Below are 13935 nucleotides of genomic sequence, written 5' to 3' on the forward strand. Positions count from 1 at the left end.
CTCTTCTGCTTTTTGGTATGTCTGCACCCTAGAGTGCAGTCAACCCACCCCCTTCGCGATGTGCATGTGTATAAATCCAAAGCTGCAGATGTCATTACCTTTGCTGGAGATTAGACAAGAATCACACAGCTTTTTAAAAACAAAAGTATGCATTATCCTTAACGAAAGTGAGGGTGAAGATACTCAAGGACTATTATGAATCCCTTCTTGCCTCTGCTGAGTTTAACTGGTATCCTTTATTAACAAATCCCGTAAACTGCTCCTCATTCATTACTTTAATCACCGAACAGTTACTAGAGATAACTCTCAGATATTACGGATACTTAAAAGAATTACAACTGGAACAGCAAAGCTTCCTCTAATCTCTAACATCCTTCCTGTCTTCATCAAAATAGCTCCCACAAACATGATGTTTCTTAATTATCTGCTCACAGAGCTGTATAGGAAATTAGTGACTGACTTGTAACTTAATGGTAAATAAGAACAGCCAGAAATATTCTAATTCCAGGAATAATCAAATCTGAATGTGTAACCTAGGGAAAAAAAAAGGATCTGAGGATCCCATCTGTTGAATCACCAGCTCCAAATAAAACCAAAATCACAAGCTTAAGGTACAGCATTACTCTCTGTACACCAATCTACAGCCCCATTGTCCTTCGCTTTCCTGGCAGCCCTTACACTGCAAAGGAGAAGGGATTTTGCAACATAATACCCATAACACTAAATACAGAGGGATATTTCCAGATGAATTTTACATGTAGCAATAATCATAGTTTTATGGGTCAGGAAGTTCAGAAGATTAGTGTGTTATGGCTGCAGTTTATAAAAGCGTTTGTGTTAGAAGTTTCGCATAGCAATCGGGTGAGATAAGCTACAAACAGCTTTACATTAAGTTCTTTTATGGTAGTTTAAATTGGGGAGAAGTAAAAAGACCCCAGGTATTAATTTACCTAAAGAACAGCTGCTTAGAAAAGGCTGCAAAGTGTCCTAATACTCGGCGTAATAAAATCATTGCACCTCGAATCGCTTGTTCTTTCTCCCCACACTCGTGTGCTATTCCCATTAACCTTAGTAAGAATCATGTTCGTGGTCTGAACTCAGCTAAAACCGTAGGCAACAAGAAAAGACTTATCAAAGAAATGTGCGGTTTGATTCTTATTTGAAAAGGCCCAAACCCACAATTACAGGTTTGCATTCTAGGTTAAAGCAGCACAAGTCTTGCTGCATTTCAAACTCTCCCTTAGAGAACACCAAAATGCCTGAAAATTGGGGGTTTACGGCAATACGTTAATTTCCTTTGTATTTTTTTTTCTCATTAGCTGAGATACATCAGTTAGGAGCTTATAAAACGTCTGCATTTGATGACGGCAATGATTATAAAAGTAACGCAAGCAGCATAGACCGTACAGACATTGCGCTTCCCAGTCTGTGTAAGCTGGTTTATAACGTGTGGTATGAAGTGTCTGCCACATTTCACCTGGGAAGAGACTCCACTACAACTGGGTAAACTGGTGTCTTAAAATAATCTCAACAGTAATTTCTTAAGCCTTCTTTTTCTTTCTTTCCTCCTAAAGAACACTAAGTTTATTTAATGGAGGAAAAAACAGATTTGTAAAGCCAAAACATACTCTGAGCAGACTCAAACATGCTTTTGAACACATTTCTATGCTTTTAACTTGAGCACATTAAACAAAAATATACATTTTTAAGTACTTTTATTGATTAAATATATGCATGAGAAAATAAAAGCAGAAACACAGCAACACTGCTGCACCATTACAACTATTATGGATCACACTATAGGGCTACAATTCCATGTATCAACCTAAACAAACTATGGTTTGTGTTATAGTAAATTTAAAAAAAAAATAAAATCCAACTTCTTGTATTCAGACGTAATTGCCAATCCTGGGAAGGTATTTCTAATTAAATCCAGAGGAACATTGGAAGCAATATAAACCCACAATTAAGAGAAATGGTAGCAAATAGACCCTAGCTGGTACAACCCTGTGAAGTTGTGGCTTTTCGTTGTGGTTCCAAAGGGAGCTTGGGAACCAGCAGAAGCGGGTCTGGAAAAATGAAGATCCGTTTTTTAATTCCCCTCAATCTGCTGAACGCAAGAGGCACTAAGTTTGCAGACTGATGAGGGATATGTGCTGTGAAATAACTCTTCTTCACATTCTTAAACCTCGAGGGTAAGAGTCCTCTCTTGCCTTAGAGACTTCCCTGAGAGCAGACAATTATATTATGGTGGTGCTGTCTGGATTTACTGATTTTTAGAAGTGAACGCATGAAGCGTAGAAAACTTTAGGATTTTGTTAAAATTACTCCTATAGGTAGTATCCTACAGAAGGAAGTAAAAGGGAATCATCAGTGTGCGCTCCTGCATGGATCCATGTGCAAGGCACAGGAACTGACCGCTCACAGATTGAGGGAAAGATGGTGAGATTTTTCCAGTCCCCCGGCAAGTCCCTTGCCACTTAAGTCAATGGCAAAATTTCACCTGACTTGAAGACTAGGGATTTCAGCCCTGAAAGGACTGTGCATACGCAGAAAAGCCAAATATGGGATAAGATTAATGATTTGGAATAAGATTCACGATTATTGCACTGATAATGCGTTAGGAAAATAGCATGAGACAGACTTAGCATCTAACTCCTAGGAATTTCTTTTCATTGACCGACTGTTAAAGAAAACCACAGCTTCCTCTGACAAGGTGACATGCATGCCTGATGGAGAAGAACAGACTATTTACATATGTGTAATATATGATAAAAAATGGTTTTATAACATTTTATATTTGCTTCAAAGATTGTTTAAAAAATGCCACTAGCCTACATGGAGCACTTGTATTGACACAAGTGTGAGGCATACTTTTCACTATACCCACTTCAAATGAATAAGCATATCAGAGTGAATAAACACAAACGGCTACTTTCTAGTGGCAGTGGAGAAAGAAAAAGGCAGGCAACTGGAGATAATCCAATAAAAACGGAGGATGCTGAGCAGCAATGCAGATCGCACGCTATTATCCGAGAGGAATTCCAAATGAACGCTAAATCCAGGGGTTATACTCAGATGATCCAAACATTTGTTTCTAAATTTAAACACATTACCAAGTCTCAAACTCCTTCAGTGAGAAACGCTGTCAATGTATTTACTACATACACATGTATATGCTTTCATATCTATGTTTTCTATGCTATCTAATTTTTTCCAGATACAGCAAATAATCAAACAAAAATATATATAACAGGGCAAATAGCTTGTTGGTAAGAACAGTCTATACAAAATGGAAAAAATCTGATCTTAAAATCCAAACAGTTAATATAGTGAAACACAGGAATGAAATATCATTCCCGTTGTTTTAAATGCAGTTTTCTTTGTGTCCTTCTCCAAACCATAAAAACCAGTCCTCTTTCCAAAGAACATAACACTGCCAGTCACAGATTTTGACACACACGCCACTGACCAAGGAGAAAAAATTAATTCTTCCCATCTAAACTGCTGAATAGAGTAACAGTTTACTTCTACATTGTTATAAGACTTTCTTGTCTTCTGCAACCGTAAAGATTTTCATCACAGCTTGATCCCTAACATACAAAGTTATAAAAATAGCGTAGCTGGCACGATTGCTTTCTTCTCAGGACCCTGAAAAAATGCTTTGGGATGAATATATGACAGATGTCCATGTATGATTTACAGTTTGTTTTCAGAGCTTTCTAACACATCTTTGTCAACAAGCAATATAGTAGAGAACAGAAACATCAGATACGAAAAAAGCTATACAAATCTAGAGTCTAGGAGCAAAGTTCTTTATGGCCAATGAGGTAGAGAACAGCTCAGAAAGAGACAAAATTTGAATTACAGATTCTGTTTCAGCCAGCAGGACCAGGGGACTATGTCACAGGACACATTCAGGCCCAAGAAGGATATGCCAAGCGTAGTATCTACAGAACTGCACATACAGATATTTCTGGTTGAATAAGCAGCTCTACCAGTAATTGTAGTATGGTTTTGAAAAGTCCTATAGAACTTGATTTACCCTCCCACGCACCCCCAACAAAAGACTAAAATCATTAGTGCTTAATCAATAGCCGTCATTAATCGTCTCATTGTAGTCGTTAATCATCCTCATGGCACCCACTGTAAAAGCACTGCTGTCAACTACATGTATCTTAGTCAAACCCGGTTCAGTTATGATCAATAGAGTTTGCCCATCTTAATTGCTTCGGCCTCCCCCTCATCAGATATAACTCTGCATTTACTGTTGTTTATTGTTGCTGTGGCTGTTAAAAAGCTAATACATCCCACTAGAAAAGTAAGCTCATTTATCCTAATTAACGTCGAACTATTAAATCGAGCTAGCATCATTATAGCTTGATCTTTAATGTTTGCAAATCCTCTGTATTACTGAGTCTATAAACATTCAAACCACACAAACACTTCAACTGAGTAATGAGCAAAGAACAAAGATGCAAACTCTCAACTTCAACAAAAATTAATTTTCCTTTATTTTGAGACTCCATCTGCATTTTTCTAATAAAACAAAGGGATCTACTTCACCCTTACAACACAAGGATGTTCCAAAGATTGTATCCGAGCCAAAAGACACGCCTCCCTCAGATTACCTTGCAAAATCTTTCCACTCTTTCGAGCACGCTTTCCCACGTGAATTGCTTTTTTCTTATTCTTACTGGTACTGTCTGTCAAATAGACTAATTTGACATTTCCAAATTCACAGTGGACAGTTAATGCAATACAGAACTTCAGACGTTTCTCCTCCCTGCCACTGTTACCTATGCCTGGTTAAGAAAACCACTAAGTTTTCTTTAAATTTATAATCTTCCTAACACAAAAGGTAATGGAACCAAACCGCTTACCTACAAGACAGCTAGTGCGTACTTTTAAACAAAAGTCTTTCCTGGCTCTACGTTTTATATTTTTGTGAATAATGCCCGCAACTCTTGCGGACTCAATATTTTTTGCTCATTTAGAGGTAGAAATTCTTAATTAAGCAGTAAGAAAACCCCAAGCTTGTCAGATAAAACACTGAATTTAAACTAGTACTTGAAAATTGCAGCTGATGAGAAGTATGCCCTCCATGAAACTCCTTAGCTCACGAACACTTGTGGCAATCCCAACTTGCCCACGTGAACTTCTGACCTTCACTAGCCCTAATAAAATTGTATCTGTAGATCACCTGAAAAGACTGATGATCCTCCAGATTAGAGTATTGCAGCATGCATTTCAGGTAGCTAACATATCAGCTTTATGGAAGCTTGACAGGAGAAAATTTCAGCTGGTAGACTTGCTCTTACCAAAAGGTCAACATTTTATCTGCAACGTCAGTAAACCGAAAACTTATTTTCCACTGCTCAAAAATTATTCACCTAGAGGGAAAACACCCTTCTCCTTACAAACCCAGAAAACCTCTAAGGGTGAAATGTTCTGCTTTTATTCGACCAGAAGGACAAGATGGCAACGTCATCGACACGTCATTTAGACTCTGCAGGGTACCCATTAGCTTTGCCATGGTTGCCCATGCTCCTCAACAACGGCTCTGGTAGCTCAACGCTACCCAAATCTGTCCTTACACAGATGCTCGGCAGAAGCTACCTCAGAACAACGGTAGTGACCACGAGCCCACCGGTGAGGAACATAAGGCTTCCTCCCCACAGCAAGCTACTCGAAGCAGAGATTGCAACTAGTACACGACAGGGCAAATTCAGTTCACGGTTTCCACACCAGGGGGGAAGGTTAACGTAAACATGGTGGATTGCTGCAATTCCAGTGCAGAAGAGCGTGGGGCTTGGGAAGCAGAGGGTCTGCAGAAGGAACAGCAAAGTTTGATGGGTGCGTAACAACTGAATATTGATATGGTGAGCTATTGCATTTAACAGTTATTTTCTTTTGAAACTGAACTACTAATTCCAAACATCTGTGCCTTCTAGGGCCCAGATTATCTGATATCCAATATCGTTATCTGATACCTGAAAAATTAATCTGGTAATAACTTGTAAATTATATTCTTACAGTTTCCTAACAGGTAAATATTTCTATTATAAACCTTATGAACTATGTTAAATATTTAGTCTGGAATGCCAGATAACAACTCTTAGATCTTTTCCCAAGATACTATGGGCTTGGGTTTTTTTTTTTTATTTCATTGTAAGTAATAAGCTGAAAGCAGAGCTCAGTGGTGTCAAAATCCTATCAGAAAAAATCAGTGCAGCTATAAATACAGAAGGCACAGCTACACGGGGTTATGAAACATGATTCAGAGATTCCTGAACTGGTGCTGCATTATGCTTTACAGATGCACATCTGAAGATACTAAAGTGGGTCTGGATGCAATGCAGATTCAGCATGACACAACCTCAGCTGTCACATCATTACATTTTATAGGGCGTCACTCTTTTCTACCACTAGGCACTCTCATCCAATGGGCCAATTTCTACTCGTCTTACTCATTTAAGTTCGTAGGTCAGGAGGACAAGTGGGAACTTTCTATTAGACATAATGAAATGAGAAACGCTAGGCATCCAGAAAATGCGTGGGAAAGGAGGGAAGAGACAAAAGAATACGTGGAGATGCCCTTCAGATCCAGCTCACCAAAAGCCCAGTCTTCCTACTGGTCAGAAATACCACGGTCACAAAATGCAAAGCACAGATCTAATATAAACGTGGCTCTGATTCGCGTGTTCGAAAACTTTTCAGGGAGTAACTCTGCCCACGCTACTCTACCTCTCCCCAGAGCCAGGTCTCACCCGTCCTCCCCCAGGTGGCATGAAGTCAGTATAAAACCACTAAACTCTGGGCTAAGGCACAGCAATGTGCACCAGCCTGCACCCAGTAATTAGCCAACACGGGGTTAATTATTATCACGCATCATTGCATTATCATGCATTCGCGCGCCCTTTTGTTTCATTTTATTTTCATTATAATCAGGTGCGAGGACAGATGTTGTCAGTGCCAGAAGTGACACTAATCCTGGGCTTCTTCCATACGTGTGTCTCTGGTATGCGTGGTTATCTTCAGGGTCTATCAAGGTCGGTATGCTGCTCTTCATTGTATTAGCTATTTATTTGCACTCCAAAACTTTGCAATATTCATTAACGTGATGCATCATTTTACAAATGAAAGTGCTAAGGACAAAACCCAAGATGTGCATTATTGGCTGTGTGCACAGTGTAATTAACATGCATATGATCCGTATGCAAATCATGTTATTGAAAATAGTGACTATTAGCATAACAAGTGCTTATTATTTATTGAGATGCAACTCAAGCAGGCATCCTGCTGGGGTCTAAACATCCTTCCTTTAAACAGCACCATCTTTTCTTTCTTCCTTTACACATTCTTCTCTCCTCTTGATGATTAACAGCACAGAAAACAGGGAGACTCCCTTCTGTGCCTTTGTTTAAAGGGGGAAATCTTGTGTGTTTAATTGCCCTCAAGCATCTGATCCAGTTCAAAGCTCAGCGGAGCCTCTCCTATGGTGCTACATTCCCCTCCCACCCCCATCATTACTGAACTCCAGGCTGTTTAAATGATCTGTTAATATATGCAACCTCGCCTACATTCTCTCTCTCTAATTCTTAACTGATAACAAGTTAAAAGCAGATAGGCTGCTTTTTTTTTTTTTTTTTTTAAAGGAATAAAATGGGAATAAAGTGGGAGACAACAAAAGGTCAACTGTGGCAGTCATAAACCTTTTAAAAGTCATGCCATCCTTGTCAGATGAATTTAACCTTTTAATCATTCCAGCCATGAAATGTAACAGGAAAGCACAATTTTACCTTTTTTTCCTCGCTAGATCTGTCTGAGCAAAGCTTTCTTGCTGGATGAGTTCTGCTAGCCCTGTCTGCTGAGAGGTCTGTATCACTGGTGCTGGCACTGGGTTCCCTCGCTCCACTCCCTACCCTGCAGAAGTCTTGAGGTCCCGGGGTCTCTGCAAGACTCTTTAACCTCTCCTAGCATTTTTGTTAAGAGCAAAAACTTGCAAAACGCTTCCTTGCCCAGTAATTCCTTCCCCAGCCCCAGCCCTGCTGGGTTTTGTGCCGCATCTTTGTTCTCTCTGAGGCTACACCCTCGGCTTCAGAGATGGCTGCGTTACAGTAATGAAATAATTAGCAGGGGGAATGATTTCAATTATTTATCATTTTGCCAAAATTGAGCTGTTTGGCCTGAAGTTTTCCAAGCTGCATGCCAACCTAAGGATAGACTTTGGTCCCAGTTAAAAATAGCACAACAACTTCTGAGTATCCTTAGACAATATACATGATTTTACTATTAAGTTATATCGATCTTCCCTGAGAAACCTTGCCTTGCGATATAAATTTTTTATTCGGTTCTGGAGGGCCCTGAAGAACAGGGGCAATAAGTCTAGAAGGGAAACTGAGACTGTATGCGGAGAGCAAGTGGAAAAAAAAGAAAAGGAAAGGGAAAACAAATTTAGGTGGAAACTTTGAACTCAAAGGCTGGGACCTGCTGCACAAAAGCAACAGATCTGGTACAAGAAGCCTCAGGTGGGCCTAGAGAAGTAAAAAATTGGTGTGGGATAAATTGGAAGGCAAATATCAGAACTGAATTTGTCTGTAAAGACACATTTTGATACATCCTTGCATGATGGGATTTTTTTTTCTTTTCTTTTTATGACTCCTATTTGACTGCAGGAGACAGATCTGCTGCAGAGGGGGATCACTGCTCTGCCACGATGATGGCTGTTACTTGGGGAACTCCTTCTGTTAATGCCATTTTTCATATGCAATACATGCATAAGCCCAACTTGTTCGCTACCACTCATTTTTTCTTTGAGATCCTGAGAAGTTAGGAGGCCTACCTTCTAACCAAAACCAACACCTTTAACACCACAGCGGTGACACAAAAGCAGCTTAAAAGCAGTAACGGGAATCCAGTCGGAAATTTATTTTGTTAAAAAGAGATTTCAAGGCACTCTCCCCCCCTCTCCTTTGGCAACCTTTAGATAAACCTCTCAAACTGCCAGTTCTACTACTGCTACAGCAATGGTTTAGAGGTGGTTTGGAATTTTTTGATTAAATATCATTACATATCCTGTTGGTTTATTAAAAAAGTAACTCTTCACAACACTGAGAAGACTCCCTTGGACCCTTTGTTAATTTTCATAGTTAAATCATCTGGGGGGGATGTGGGAGTTCAAGGACTTCAACCTTCATTCTTTCCATCCCACTTCCGTGACCCGATAGCTCCACAATAGCCAAGAGTCCAATTAACACCTTTCAGTATCTTGTGTTGATATTATTTCCAGCAAGTAATTTGGCAGAAGAGACAGAGAGAAATATTCTTAAAGAAACAACCCAAACAGGGCAGGCCAAAACTGAGATCCCCGCTCCAGTCAGGCACAGCAGAGACCTCAACTTGACTTTTTACATTAGAATGTTAATCACTGCATCACTACTCTCTAAGGGAAAAACAAGAACAACCCCCAAACCCTTATCTTCTGTTTTACCCCGGTATAATAATGAAATGAAAAGAATTCTAAACCAGCCTCTCCTCTCTCTGTCCTATTTCAAAGTTGGCAGAATGCGGCCATCTTGTTAAGGCTGAGCTGTGAAATGGTGTCTCACTTTGCTATCAGAGACTTAGCATAGAGTAGCACTGATAAAGACAGCTCTATTTCAGTGAATTCCTCTGGAATTAAGGAGCGGTCATTGGATATCTTTGTTTAGAGACTTTAATGAGCTGAACTTCACAAGGGATGATAGGACGAAAGGATCACAATCGCTAGGCGTATCCCCCCTCCCGAAAAGAAAAAAAAAAAAAAACCACAACAAATTACTAGTTAGATTAATGCAAGCATTCATATTTTGCATCCTAACAGGCACACCTAACAAACTACGAGGAAAGTCCTTGCCTTCAGTATTAATAATGAAATAAACAAAGACTCATCTGGAAAACCCCTCTTTAGTTATTCTCACCACTTTCCCTCTAATGCGTGATTGTGCTTTGGTTCGCATAGATTTTTAAAGACACAAAGGACAGACTTCCCAGAGACTAGTTTACAAGTCAGCAAGTGCCAGAGAGGTCTTGCTTATAATCACTCTATGTTTCCCTTGTCTCCCTTGAATCCATTCTACTTAAGTTATAGCTACAATTCACTACTATTCCTGAAAATGTCCAAAGAAAATTTTGTTCTCCTCCCATGATCTCACCCAGCCTTGCTTAGCCAAGCTGTAAGTTACCCTTGGCTCTCATTTTTCTCTTTCTAAAATAATCCCTTGTTCCTAAACGATTCGATAACATATACATTGCCATAATAAACTTAACCGCATCGCCATGTATTGCAAGCTCCCTCATTCCAACGGTGTGAAAATTTAAAAGTGAAATCAGAGACTGATGTCATTAAATAAGAGGGGAATGTATCTAACGTGGGGAACGACTTGAAGATTCAAACATGTTTCCTGGACAAAGTCGGGTTTCAGTAAGTCGTTAAGGACACAGGTAGACACAATGAAAGCCACCGCTGAAAGCACAGCGCATTGCTTGGAAAGAGAAGAATGGCTGCAAGAGAAAACAACTTGGTAACACAGAGGGGATGATGTAGGACAGATAAAATAACTGGGTCAAGTATGACTGGAATTGTGGTGGTAGAGGGAGGGGAAAACGTATTGTATGACTCACAGGAAAGAATGATTATTTTACCAGTCACATGTTTAGCTCATTCCAGCTAACCTAAGTTCAGCCCATAAAAACACGGTGAGAGAGAGAGAAGCAGAATGTCGCTAAAATCGAGAATCAGTCAGAAGCTATTGCAGAAAGGGACCCAAACTCTAAGCCACAGCATGGAAGACACCTCTGATTCTACCCTCTGGATGTTGGTGTTGGAGGCCAAACCACCAGCACGCTTTGACCAAAAGGAATGACAAGCAACTTCATGCTGCCGTATGGCATATTTGCTTTTAATCTATATTAATAAAAAAAATGGCTTAGTGGTTATCGTTAGAAGCCAACAAAGAATTTCAAGAGAAATCAGAGCACAGAACTCATACCCCGACTTCCGTTCAAAATCACAATCTTCTGATTTCAGAAAGTTTCTGTCCTTCTTTTGCGTACACGTTTAAGACACTAGATATGTATAAATGCAGATTCTTGCCACCACCTGATCCATCGTGTGAGTCCTTTGGTTCAGAAATGCTCTCAAGGCACAGATGGATAAATTCTCTATCAAGGAGTAGACAAAGAATACACACAGTCCCAAAATAAGGATTAAGCGCAATATAAGGCTTTCCTGGATGAACACAACCTCTGTGAACTTCAGTTGGCACAGGATACTCTTATTTTTTTCCCACAGGCTCATGTTGGTGACGCCTCCTTCTTCTCTTCCCTCTCCTCTTTTTCCATAGAGATATACAGTTGTCTACAAATACATCTCTAGCTATTTCCTGATAATATTCTGTTCATCCCTTCTGCATTCAAAACACTTCCAGTTTTGCAAATGCAACATTATGTTTCAGTCATCTCTGAAAATAAAAATTAAATCTTTGCATAAAAATGCAAATGAAACATAAAACTGTGCATGTGCACATCAGATAGTATCAAATAACATCAATAGTTTCAAAGAGATGTTTAAGGCATTAAGTCATGTTATGGAGAGTATTTCTAGCTGCAAGTTTCATAACAAGAATAAATCAATCTTGACAATGAACATGAAAGAGGGAATAAAACCTTTTTGAACACTCAAGGTGGTTTGCTCATTTCCCCCCAACCAAAATGAATGAATTAGTTGATATATATGAAAATTAACTTAAACTAACAACATAATCAGAGAAGATAAACTTTAAAGTTAAAATTAGATTAAAAAGATAAAAATATTACTTGGGGCTGATGAGAGCACATGGTAACTCCACAGTAGCTGCTGAGCCGAGCCTTTGTCAGTTAAGAAACAGCAAAAAAAAAAAATCATATAGTTAAAAAGAGCTGACCTCAGCCCTTGGACTTTGCTCAAGCACTAATCAGACTTCCAACATTTAGCACTGATCCTCTGGCTACTTATTGACCATATATACCTGGACACACATAAACGTAGCCTCTAGCAGTGTGGTAGTTACTCAGACTCCCTGTGCTAACTCTGCACACGGGTTTCGCACTCTTCCCATGCCACTTACGTCAAATTAATTAGTCTCAAATTGCAGCAATCAGTGTTAATAAAATTAGATGCTTTATTTTTAGTAGAGAATATAAAAAACTTTTACTAATAAAAACAAATTACACACGTTCTCACAAGACTGCTGTAACAGCACAATGTAGCTCCAAGAGTTTCCACTGTAGAGTGTGCAATTATTTGTCCTGGCCAAATGTATATTTAACTGTATATACTTAAGCAACACAAGACTATCACGTGCAAGTCCTAATGCCTGTTTATAGAATAGCAGAGCGTTTTTAAGCCCCATGGAGCTGCGTTAACACTGGGCCGTTTAAGCCTCGGGATGTCGGGGCTCAACTCGGAAAGATCAGGAGCAAAGCGACTACTTGTTCTGTGGAGTCTCAACTCCACTGTGAATGCTGTTAGCTGCCACAAAAAGGTCACAAAGTCACCTTATCATACTGCTGGAAAATCCCTATACCATGAGGAAGCTGAGGAATGGAGAAGAGCAGAGTAAGACTCAGAGCCACTCCACTCCCTCAGCACCCCTACTGCGAAATGCAGCACAGCTGCTCTCCACAGCTGGAAAGTCCTTCCAGTGGGGACAGATGTTCATTCTACACGGTCCATAGCCCCGACTTCTGCACTTCTGTCTGTTTAGACATACACGGGAAACGTGACATTCCCTTCTTTATGAAAACCCAGTTGTAGTTGGTAGATAAGGTCCGTGAGAGGAGGGAAGAGAGCGCACCTCTTTCGGAAGTGCATGGAAACAGGCATTTTATTTGAACATAACTTCTGCCTCGATGAGCGCCAGGTCAGGGACACTTTCGTTTCTTTTGACATCAGTCAGCCCAAAAGTATCCCTCTTACTTCATTACCTTCTTAAGACAGGAGGTTCCATTTGGGACAGTTGAAGGAGATGACTGCTTACGAAATACATAGCATTTTAAATATGAGCTCAAAGTTGTGGATACCTTACAGCTTTTCCTGCTATGCTGCAGATGTGGACGTGTATTGGACATACAGGGCTATTAGCACCATCTAGCTTTAAACATTTTTAGTTAGCCATCCAGATCAGGAGTCTCATTTCCCTGTAGAGGCAATGGATCAAAGCATCCGGATATCCTGAATTCCTTGGAGGGTTCTCACTGATGATATAGAGGGTGTCCCCTCACCCCATCTGCAGTACCGTGTTTGAAAGTTCTTCACTGGAGGGGACGAGACTGGGAATAAATGACTGAATATTCAATAAACATAATCAACAGAGTAAAGAAAAAGAAACAAAAAACTCCAGCAAAGCTCAGAAGAGCATGTGGGAAGACACATGCAACTTATATTTGGACTCAGAAATTTGATATCGTTTTCAAAACAATACAATTACAGGAAACATTCGGCCACTAAACAGAAAGCTTAGATCCTGGCTATTAATATTCCTATTAACATGTAAGCTAATACTAATAGAATATTATTATAATCACAAAAGAATACATAGCTGTAGAACAGAAGCAAACAAAACCTAATGAAAAATTCTAATGAAATGTACAATTATCGACAACTCCAAAGCCCCAACAAACTAAGCAGGGCAAACAAAGACCAAAGGGAGAATCTTTAGGTTTTCTGGTAATGAGACATTTAATAATACACACAATATTTGAAAAAAATAATGTCTTGAAATTTGCTTTACAGCCACAATGAGCTTCCACGCCCGTCAAACAGCCCCAAACTGGGATTCTTCTTTTGGAGTCTGACAGCTGTCTGCTATTAGTTTTATCTATTCAGTCTCCACATCCCAAACTCAGAGGTTA

At 39.7% G+C, this 13935-nt stretch overlaps 1 protein-coding gene across 4 annotated transcripts in view; it reads right to left on the reverse strand.

Annotated features, from left to right (window-relative positions):
• The window catches only part of NAV2 (neuron navigator 2), a 420329-nt gene that overhangs the window by 67793 nt on the left and 338601 nt on the right, over window positions 1-13935 (reverse strand). The gene's annotated exons all lie outside the window — the stretch shown is intronic.

The sequence above is a fragment of the Haliaeetus albicilla genome, chromosome 16 (assembly GCF_947461875.1).
Source record: "Haliaeetus albicilla chromosome 16, bHalAlb1.1, whole genome shotgun sequence".
Lineage (NCBI taxonomy): Eukaryota > Metazoa > Chordata > Aves > Accipitriformes > Accipitridae > Haliaeetus > Haliaeetus albicilla.